This window comes from Mya arenaria, chromosome 16, assembly GCF_026914265.1.
Source record: "Mya arenaria isolate MELC-2E11 chromosome 16, ASM2691426v1".
NCBI lineage: Eukaryota > Metazoa > Mollusca > Bivalvia > Myida > Myidae > Mya > Mya arenaria.
In genome coordinates, this window is record NC_069137.1 from 29,100,580 (window position 1) to 29,112,035 (window position 11,456).

Consider the following 11,456-nt stretch of genomic DNA (forward strand, 5'->3'; position numbering starts at 1 on the left):
CTAGAACTTTAAGATTGCTTATTCATTTTGGGGGGTACAGAAAGACTCATCTGGTGCTGGCCCCGTTTTGATAACAAAGCTGTCCAATAATTTTGACATTGTTCACCGTGTATTTTTACCCTCACCATCGGGTACTACCCATTCGGCAAGCACGCTACAGATTTCATTAAGTCTATAAGTATGAAAAACAATAACGTTATTAATTTAAAAGAAATAAAAGCAACAGTAAATGTAGCGTGGATGCTTTGGATCATGAAATATATCGATCGACGAAGTCTATTCACTTTGACAGTTAGGCGGAAATGGTTGATGGGGTTTACATATAGTGCGTGAGAGAATCTCATTTAAATTAAGCTTGTAGCAATGACTATCTAAATAGGCAATGCTGACTCTAGAGCCTTTTAAGGAATTGCCACATCGCGGAAAAAATATTGACAGAAAAGACGTCACGAAAATGGGTGCCATTTCTATATAATCGGACTTTTGAGCAAAATTCTGCCTGAAATGGAGTTAAGGAATACATGCTCAGAAGAAGGTGATTCCAGCAACCCAGCAAACTATCGACCTATCCCACTTACATGTATTTTATGTAAATCATTAGAACACATTATTGCCTCAAATCTCACTGCACATCTGACCGAACACAATATTTTCTATGACCTACAACATGGCTTTCGAGAAAAGCACTCATGCGAAACTCAACTTATTGAGCTGACCGACGATCTTGTAAGAATCACTTCATCAGGTAATCAAACTGACTTAATTCTTTTGGACTTCAGCAAAGCTTTTGATAAGGTAAATCATCTCAAACTTCAATTCAAACTACAGGATTATGGTGTTTGTCCACAGGTTCTCAAGTGGTCTGAGGCATTTCTCCTTCAGAGAAGTCAGACAGTAGTCTTGGATGGCGATCATTCTGAAGAAGTACTTGTAACATCTGGAGTACCTCAGGGCTCTGTACTGGGTCCCTTGTTTTTCATGATTTACATAAATAACCTCCCTTCTAGTATCAAACCACAAGTTTGACTTTTTGCAGATGATACTGCTGTTTACCTTACCATCAATTCTCCCTCTGACTGTGCTATCCTTCAAAATGATCTCAAACAACTGGAAGTGTCAAGTTTTGCACATAGCAAGCATATCATCAGAAATCGATACATTCTCCATGGCCAGATCTTAGAGCCAGTCAGAAGTGCTAAATATCTTGGTGTTGACATATCAGCAGACCTCACCTGGAACACTCATATCTCGAGAATTACCACCAGATATAATACTCTCAACTTCATTAAAAGAAATATAAAAACAAAAACAGAAAGTGTCAGGACTTTAGCTTACAAAACCCTTGTCCGTCCACAGTTAGAATATGCAAGCACAATTTGGCACCCACACACAAAATCAAACACCAATAAAATTGAAATGGTTCAACGTCGGGCTATCCGTTGGGTTAAACATGAGTTCTCTCCTCTCTTCAGTGTTACAAACATGCAGGAAAGTCTTGGTTGGCGCTCACTTGAACAACGTAGACTAGATTCCCGACTTGTTTTACAACATATACCATCATCATGTTGCTATTACGCTGCCATCTTATATTCAAACACCAATAAGATTTACCAGACTAATGCACCTACTATGTTTCAGACAAATACAAGTAAAAACTGACTATCACAAATTTTCATTCTATCCTCACTCGGTTGTACTTTGGAATAGTTTGCCAAATCATGTTGTCACTATCCCCACCCCTGACATATTCAAGGTGGCTGTGGAAACCATTAAGCATTAGATAAGCGAGCAGTGTTTTTATCCTTTTACCAGTTCACCAATCACTTTTTATCAAGTTACCTAAATTGTGTTCTCTTTTATACCCTAGTTCTCACTTTTCTGATGTGATTTGCCTCATCAGTGTTTTATCTTTTCACTAACAAGCCGTTCATGTCAGTAACACTCGGAAGAGGAGTTGACATTAAACAGAGATAGAATACTTTAGATAGGATGCAGGAAATTGAATTATTTTGTTCACATGCAGTGCAGTACATAAAAGTGTGTCCGATGATCACAGTATTATTTTGTAAAGACTTGATCTATATCAATCCAACGGCAAAGTGTTTTGATCACGCAGCTAACAGTTCATGTAGTCATTATAAAATGCCGTCCAGGCTTTTTTTTAATGATGGTTGTCCAGGCTAACCATCATTAAAAAAAGAAGCCTGGACGGCATTTTAGAATGACTAACAGTTCATGCATTTACAATTTGCTGAACTGTCCCAAAAATTGTAGCACACTAACCAAGCAGTTACAAAAGTAGTTTAAGGAGTTGAAACTGACTGCCTGAAAATGCCTTTAAAGCAAACTAGTATTGCAATCAATGTTCAACTTATGATTTGATTAGCATTTTGAGCTAAAGTTTATTGAACAGGCATCCCCATACGTTGAATAAACATATTTATATATCACAAACCACATTGTGTTATATCAGGGCACACTTTTGTCGATGATTTCCCATCCCGAACAGTAATAATTAACCATAAAAGGCAATAATTCAGTAACAGACCCCCTGCAGTAAACATCAATTGTCAGCAAAATTGCGAACGATGATAGTAGTTTATCAATTGGAGTAACATAATAAAGGATGGAGGTTTTTAAAATACTTAGTTTTACAATTATAGGATATGTAACTTCTAAGCATTTGTTGTCGAAGAAGAAAAATATTTACCTTCAAACCGGAAATGAACAACCAGCCTTCACCTTTGCAATAATTTTGTTTGTGAGTGTAGCAAAGTCAACGGTAACAGACCACCATATTTTAACGTGAATAATTAAAAAACAAAAGGAAAAAAACAGTGTTAATCTCTCTGACTGTGGGTTCCCCGTTATATTCAGCAATTAATGTCTCCACAAAATATCTCTAAATAATATTGGGTATTGAAAATCTGTTTAAAACTACAATAGAACATTGGACTAATCAGACAAGCCGATAAAAACACTATTATGTTGACGAACGAAAGTGGTACACACTATATTTCCACTGTATAATTGTGCGCATATACTAGTATGCGCTTTCTAGGGTTGAACTTTTATTCAATTGGAAATAATTTCTATAGACCTTATGTGTGTTAAAAATGCAAATTTAAACACGATTTTTGAGAGTACGTCTGACAAATTTTGTTTTTGAATATTTTAGTACAAAAGAATAAAATGAACAATCAAGACTAATTCGTGAGAACTGTCGCTACACTGGATTTCTCCAAGTTCCGACAGTCGTAGTCAATCAAACTTTTATCAAATGTGAATTCAGCTTTTGAACACACATTGCCTAAATTAACTAATTATAATAGCAAATCATTTCGACAAAATTTTAATGAAAATAAAAATATTTGCATTTTCCAGAAAGAGATACATAAAGATTTTCCATTATTAACTCATTTCTTTTGTACATTAAAAAGTTATGTTTGTTTACATGTACACGTAACTTCAACCAAAAGAGTTCATCACGTTGCTTTTTGCAAATTGTGTTTATAATTATGTATTAATTATTATTAAAACATGTTTATTGCGTGAGAAATTTTGATTGACAACAATTTCTGAATAACTTTTTTTATTGTATCTCTCTTTTATTTTTTATCCTCTTCCAATCTAACATTTTTTCTGCGCAAAATCAATGAAAATTAAAAATGTGGATAAAAGGAACATCTTATAAATTTTGTTCTCTGCAATAAAAGCAACTTCTAGAACAGTAAAAACGCGTGGTTTAGAAATATATGTTGTCTTTTTATGGGTATTCATTTTAGTTGTATGACCGTGTTACTTACCTGTCGTTCAAGGTTAACCTTCACTTTGTATCTTAAAGTGACACTCATATTCAAAATCACTACACACACAAACATGAATTTGACTTATAAACCTTTAACTACTTACTTAATAATGCAGTTGTGGAATATTTTAATAACTGATAAGTAGACTGTAACCATGAAGTTAAGAGCAGAAGGTGCAAAAATATTAAATGATTGGTGAATTATCAAAGATTTACTGTGGTCTACTATTATCTTATAAGGTAGAAATACCGGCGTGTTTTATGTATATTTCTTTCAAATCAAACTCGGTATCCTTCATAAGAACCATTGTTTTTGACATTTATTCACCCCTTTTGGAAAATTAAAACACTATTATTAATTGTGGTAAATAATTGTGGTAAATATTATATGGGAGGAATAGTGCATCTATAAATATCTAATCGTATTGCATGACTTTGTATATAAATCACGAGCCAATAAGTTAAGCTGCCTGTCCGGTAAGTTCCGCAGCAGGCTATTTCTCGTTAATTGCCATGTGGGTAAATATTTAAGCTCATATATAGAGGATAATTGTTCATTTCAGTGTAAGATCATATTTTATATTTAACCATCTCTGTGTCAAGGGCCTATTTTGGGCCTATTTTTGTATACTACGTTGAGTGCCACGGGCCTATTTTGGGCCTATTTGGGTTGAGTCATTAAAGTTGCAAATATTATATAGCAATGTTACGTCACGTCGTGGCAATGTCTTCGTAATAATAATAACAATAATAATAGTTGTGACATTATGACATTAATAGTATAATACCAATTAAACCAAGTAATTGATTAATAAGGAATGTAATTAATAAGTTATTCAACTACTCTCGCGCTCTCGTGACACGTGCTTCTACGTCAGCTATATTCATACGTCATTGAAAATGTAAAGGAATACTTTAATGAATTCTTGCATACCGGACATGTATTTCCGGTCATGTGACCAGTGATGGAAAATCCATCTTACATACCCCATGTAAGATGAGGCATTCTTATTTCATTTTTTGTATGGTTTATGAAAAATATATTATGCAATTTCAATAAAGCGCAATGAAATATATATGTTTGCAAGACTTTTAATTAAAATTGAACATAAATAATCGTTAATAAACATTATTTTTTTTGTAATTCAAAATTACTGCGCTCTATGACGTCGATAGGCAACGTCGAACGCGCTTTTTGGTGTTATTGTACAAAAGTTCGTTTTCAACGTATTTTTTCCACATATTTATAAATTAAGATATGCAAGAAAACGTATCGATCATGTTTTTCCGGTTCGGATCGAAGAATCCGATCCTCGGGCACGCTGCGTGGCCGGTAACTCGGCACGCCTCGTTACCGGCTTACGCACGTGCCCTCGGGTCGGATTTTTCTATCCGTACAGGAAACACATGATAGATACTGATATTCCAACATGGCTGCTCCCTGGTTCCGTTGTTTTCCGCCGGACAATGTTGAAAATTTACCTTTTTCATGAAGAAACAGGGAATAATAAGTTGTTTTAAACATGTGCACATTATATGTTCGTCATTGCTTTTAATGTCAGTGTATGCCAACAAGATATGTGTGTGCATGACGTGCATTTAATAAAAAAATTTTTTTAAAACGTTGCCGTTTTGAAACTTTCCATTTCGGCCTTTATTATCGTCTAGTTCTCGGAAGTATGCTAGAGCCTTTGTGAATTAATACATAATAATTTATTTGAAACCCTTTTTGGAATTTGTTGTCAAGTTGTTTTTACTTCAGTTAAATTAATAACAATGGCATCCGAAGTACCTGCAGTATGGTTGAATGTAATCAATATATATATATAGTTCTCAGCGTTACACCGTATAGCGGAGAACAATTGTCTCAAAATAGCCTGTTAAAAACTGGTTTGGTCAGTTTTGTAGGTAGCGCTATAAAGCGCGGGAAATGACGTAGTTAGGCGGGTAAAGTGGGCTTTGGTCATTTCTACCGAGACTGCTGTTCGGGCAACATCAAACTTGAAGTCGTTGTTTTGTTTTCGTAGAAAGTATTTTACTTACAATGGACGGCTCTGATGTAAATGACTTGACAGAAGCCAGGCTGACAGAGCATAAGAACGATATGCTAGAGCAGATAGGGAACATGCTTAAGCTAAGTACCACTTCTCATTCACAAGAATTGTCGAAAATCAGTAGGATCATTTCTACGGAAACTCCAAAGTTCAAACGCAAATCAAACGAGGAGCAATATAAGATTAATGGAAATATTTTAAGGACGCTAGAAAATGCAGTTAACACAGAGGATCAGATAGAGTCAAAAACTTTCATCAAAGAAGGTATTGTATCTCTTTACCGATATCTTGAATTTTAGGTTTACAGTTAAACGATCTAATAACATTCTCAAAATACTCGTTGAAAATCATGAGCTAAACAGCTTGACACAGTAATAGGTACATGGCAGTGAGAGGTTTAGGAATGTGTAAAATACAAATACAAAGTAAGACATTAAACGTACATTTAGCAATATTATTGAAGTGTTTATTTATAATTGAAACAGAAATTACAGGGCACGTGTTTTTATAAGGATTATAGTTTTATTATCGTATAATCTAATAGTCACATTATCTTTGGAACAGATAAAGAAAGTACACCCATATTTATTTTCTTTAGCCATGGAGATGCTATCGCACCGTCAAAAATTGGTGATGCTAGCTGATTCGAGCGAGCTTGGTTGGCGCGTAGATCATAAGTACGAGTCTAATCCGTTGGCAGAGGATTCGGAGGACGAAAAGAGGATCATGAAGGCCGAATCTCGCGCGTCCCGGAAGTTTAAGACAGAGAGGGGCCGTAAGACACGTGGGCGTTTTCATCCCTTTCAACGAGGTGTCGGAAGAGCAGTTCAAAGGGCTCAACCTACGAGCATACCTTCTGCAACATCAACGAAGCCTGGGTTGTGCTTCAACTGTGGGAAGGCCGGTAATTGGAGGCTAGAGTGTCCTAACAGTTCTAACAATAAGATGAGTATTGGTTATTGTTGTTTTAGTAGTGTAGAAATGCAGCAGTTGGAGGAAGCTGCAGATACACAACAGCTCGAAGAAGCTGTCGATATAACACCGCTCGAGGTAATGGTGGACTACTCACAGCTTGAGAAGGCACGAGAAGTCAGAGAAGTAAGTTCTCAAAAGATTGACACTCACTCCGCGGAATCACCTGCTGGTAGGCTTAAAACACATGTTTCGAAATGGCGAGAGGTTTCTGTCATAGAGCAAGGCTACAAATTGCCATTCAAAACCCTACCTAAAGAGGCATAATTAATAAAAACACAATAATTCTACACTTGAAAACAAAGATTTTGTAAGCAAAGAAATACAATGTTTGTTAGACAAGGGGGTGGTTTTTAAGACGAACGAAAAACCTATGGTCGTAAACCCACTGACTGTAGCGTATGGGAAGTCAGGAAAACCCAGGTTAGTGCCAGACTGTAGACATATAAATCCTCATTTACATTTGTTTAGAGTCAAGTTCGAGGACATAAATGTAGCATATGAACTTTTCAAACCTGGAACATATGTGTACACGTACGACCTCAAAAGTGCCTACCATCACATTGATATATTCGAACCACATAGGTCGTTTTGGGGGTTCGCCTGGGAAATTAATGGTAAAACGGAATATTTTGCATATGGTATCCGTTGCTGGTCACATATTCACTAAGGTCTTACGGGTCGTAGTAAATTTTCTGAGGTAAAAAGGACACAAGGTCATTATGTTTCTAGATGACGGCATCGGCGGTAAGGAAACATTCTCAGAAGCTCTAGAATTGAGCCATTATGTTGAGCAATCTGATTGATTTTGGTTTCTTGTTGGCAAACAAAAATGTAATTGGCTGCCTAGTCTTAAGGCAGAGTGGCTCGGATATTTTATCAACTCTAATATAAGCAGATTTTTTATACTGACGCATAGGATTGTAAAACTAGAACATATTTTACAAAAGGTATTAGACATTGTCTTAAAAGATAAATGTAGTGTGATACAAGCCAGGTTATTGGCTTCAGTTATTGGTCAAATAATTTCTTTGGAATTTGTTGTTGGCAAGAAAGTTCGTATGATTACCAGGTTCATGTACAATTGTTTAGTCACCAGGGCAAGCTGGAATTCGCCAGTATTGGTGTCACAAAAAGCCATTGAAGAGCTTATATTTTGGAAGGATAACGTGCGTATCCTTAATGATTCTGGACGAAGCTTGACGTCTGTAACTGTATCTCAGTTTGCAGTATTTTGTGATGATAGCGCTGATGGATACGGCGGTTATATAGAGAGAACGGGTTTTGATAATAAAGGACTCCCGGAAGTGGGCCCATTGCGTCCGGAAGTAGGTGGACATTCCCATGTAAATGGTATTTTAGAAACAGAAGTTAGTCTTAGAACGCAGACTGCATCTAGTAGGTTTTCATTGGGCGTGAGCAATATTATGTCATTGGGTGGTGAGGGAATATCTGCTCCCCCGGAAGTTGGCAGTAAGTTGCTCGGGGTTACTAAACAGAAGTGTCATAAGACATATACTTGTAACCAAACTACAGAAGTTGGAGGTAAGTCACCCCTGGAAGTGGGTAGAAAGTCGTCCCCGGAAGTGGGCCGTAAGTCGCCCCCGGAAGTGGGCAAAATGTCGCCCCTGGAAGTAGTCAATATGTCGTTTCCTGAAGTAGGCAGTAAGTCGCCCCCGGAAGTAAGAAGTAAGTCGCCCCCGGAAGTGGGCAGTAAGTCGCCCCCGGAAGTGGGCAGTCAGTCACCCCCGGAAGTGGGCAGTCAGTCGCCCCCGGAAGTGGGCAGTAAGTTGCTCCGGGAAGCGAGCAGTATGTCATGTCTAGAAGTAGGGCATTTCGCAGTTGGTAACGCTGAGTTGTCCCTTGTAGAGAAAAAATGTTCACTGCAGGAAAAGGGTAATAATTTTTTTCAAAAAGAGATTAAGCTACACGGTCATAAAACTAGAACGAAGGGTAGATCACTCCCGGAAGAGAGCGGACTAAGTAAACAAGAATCTGAAAGGTTTGATTTTTCAAAAGTTTTGGCTTTGAATGATTCGTAGTCGGTACCTGGTCAGAGTCAGAACGGCAAAAAAGTCATACATGGAGAGAAATTGAGGCTGTCAGACGGGCAATGGTAAGTCAAGTGGACATAATAAGGGATAAAACTGTAAAAGTTTATTCAGATAATAAGAACGTACAGTCTATTTTGCAAAATGGTAGCAAAAAAAAAAAGGATTTACATTTAATCGCATCTGATATTTTTCATTTTTGTGAGAAAAATTATATTTCGATAGAACCAGAATGGATTCCAATGAATGATAATTGTCAAGCAGATTTTTTAAGCAGATGTGGGGACAGTGACGACTGGTTTTTATCAAAAACGTGATTCTGATATTTTGACAATCTTTGGGGAAAATACGAAGTAGACAGATTTGCTTCTTCCTACAATAAACAATGTAAGCGATTCAATTCAAGATGGTGGGTTCCTGGAATTGATGCCTTCAGTCAATCTTGTAAAGGACCTAACAATTGGCTTGTGCCTCCAACAAGATTGGCCGTAAAGTGTATTTCAAAGATTGAAAAGGAGAATGCGGAATGTACGCTGGTGGTGCCGCTTTGAGTGTCGGCATCATTTTGGCCTTGTCTTTTACAAGAAGAAGGTATCTTTAAAAGTTATGTACGAGAATACAAGGTTTTACCAAAACATGGGAGTGATTGGCAACGGAAAGGGTAATAACGGGGTTTTCAGTAAGAATCCGTTACCTTTTCATATGATTGCTCTTAAGACAAAGTTTTTATAAGATAGATGTTCATACATTGATTATTTTGACAGGTCCTGGTCTGAAAGCAACAATTCAGCAACAGATAAAAGAGGTCGGCATAGACATTAGCAAATCGGATGATATCGCTGGAAAGATGGCAAGCTATGTTTTACAATCGAGGGCGCCGTCTACAACGGAGAAGTATAGTGGTTGTTTCAAAAGTTTTGAAAAGTTTTGTGATTCAATGCATTTATCATGCCGGCCAGCGAATGCTATGTCCATGGCAATATACATATCTCATATGCTTGAGAATGGAAAATCTTACAGAGTCATTTCTTCGGCAATTTATGCCATTAAATGGATTCATTCTACACACGGATTGGCAGTTTTGTGAAACATTTATGTGATGCCGCAAAAAGACTACGTTCTAAACCTAAGAATAAGAAAGATGTTGTAGATTCCACAATGCTCATAGATTTGTGTACTTTAATGGAGAAAGACATGTCACTAACAAATGTAAGAGATTTAGCTATGATATTACTGTGCTATGCTGGAGTTTTGCGTTATAACGAAATGAGCAACCTCCGTTGTTCGGACGTGAATTTTCAAACTGATCATATAGTGCTTAAGATAAGATTAAGTAAAACTGGCATTTATAGGGAGGGAAGGGAGGTTTTGATAGCTAAAGGTAGCACAATTGCTTGTCCATATATCATGTTACAACGTTATATGAATTTGGCAGGACTTGGTGAAACTTCGGATGAATTTTTATTCAAACCCGTCATAAAATCAAAGGCCTCTTTTCGATTAATAACTAAAAACAAAACGATCAGTTACACTAGGGCCAATGAATGTATTGTTTCAAAATTATCATTGGTAGCACCAAATCTCAAGCTGGGTACGCATACTTTACGAGCTAGCGGTGCTACATCCGCAGCAAACGCTTGTTGTGAAATTCCAATTTTAATCGATTTTTTTTATTGTTTTGATTGTTTACATAATAAATTCAGCAAATAATACTATTTTAAAAACATTTCTGCAGTTTCAATTTGACTAAGGCTGTTTCATCAAAATACAACTGGCACGCCCCTGTACATTTACAAAGGCATTCTAACGTTATAGTTATCGTGTTACAACCCTAAAGGTAACAACTGCACTAAAGGTAACACCTTGCACTAAGGGTAACAATTTTGCGCCACCAAAGGTAACAACCTGCACTAAAGATAACTTTGTCAGTGACACCAATGGTAACACATTTTACACCTGCACTAAATGTAACTGGTCTCTGCACTAAGGTAATTGACTTAAAACTAGTTGCATGATATATGCATTATATTATGCTGCCATTTGATATGTTCCCTGATACATTTTTGTACTGTTATTTCATAACAAGTGGCAGCATTGATATTTTTTTATTTGTGTGTTTTACAGTGTAAATTTATTTCTCCTACTTTCACATATAATGTTTGCGTTTATGACCATTCGAAGAATAAGGAAAGGTATCCTGTTTACCATGGCGTCGGCATTGGTGTCGGTGTCAGCTTTTCCGTCACATCATGATTAAGTTGTTCATACCAGTCCAATTTATCTCTTAAATTTTAAAGACATGGCATTAAAGCTTTGAGTACTTGTTCACTATTATGACACCCATCAGTCAGCTACAACAAAAACAGTCAGCTACAGGAAAATCACAGACACGAGGCATACCACCACCCCAGACCTGAAACACACACATATACAGGCAAGACAACACATAGACAAAGGAGCACACACATACACAAAGACACCCCTACCCAAACCAAAGAGTATTTGATATGCACTTGGGGTCTCCGCCTTGGAGCAGGGTTGTTACCTTTAGTGCAGGTTGTAACCTTTGGT

At 37.0% G+C, this 11,456-nt stretch overlaps 1 protein-coding gene across 2 annotated transcripts in view; it reads right to left on the reverse strand.

The window, feature by feature from the left end:
• Positions 1 to 2,771, reverse strand: part of LOC128222123 (tropomodulin-like) — a 33,649-nt gene extending 30,878 nt beyond the window's left edge. For both annotated transcript variants that reach the window (XM_052930988.1, XM_052930985.1), the window contains exon 1: positions 2,711 to 2,771. The gene's annotated coding sequence lies outside the window, so the exon portion shown is untranslated. The remainder of the gene's footprint in view (positions 1 to 2,710) is intronic.
• Positions 2,772 to 11,456: the final 8,685 nt, after the last annotated feature.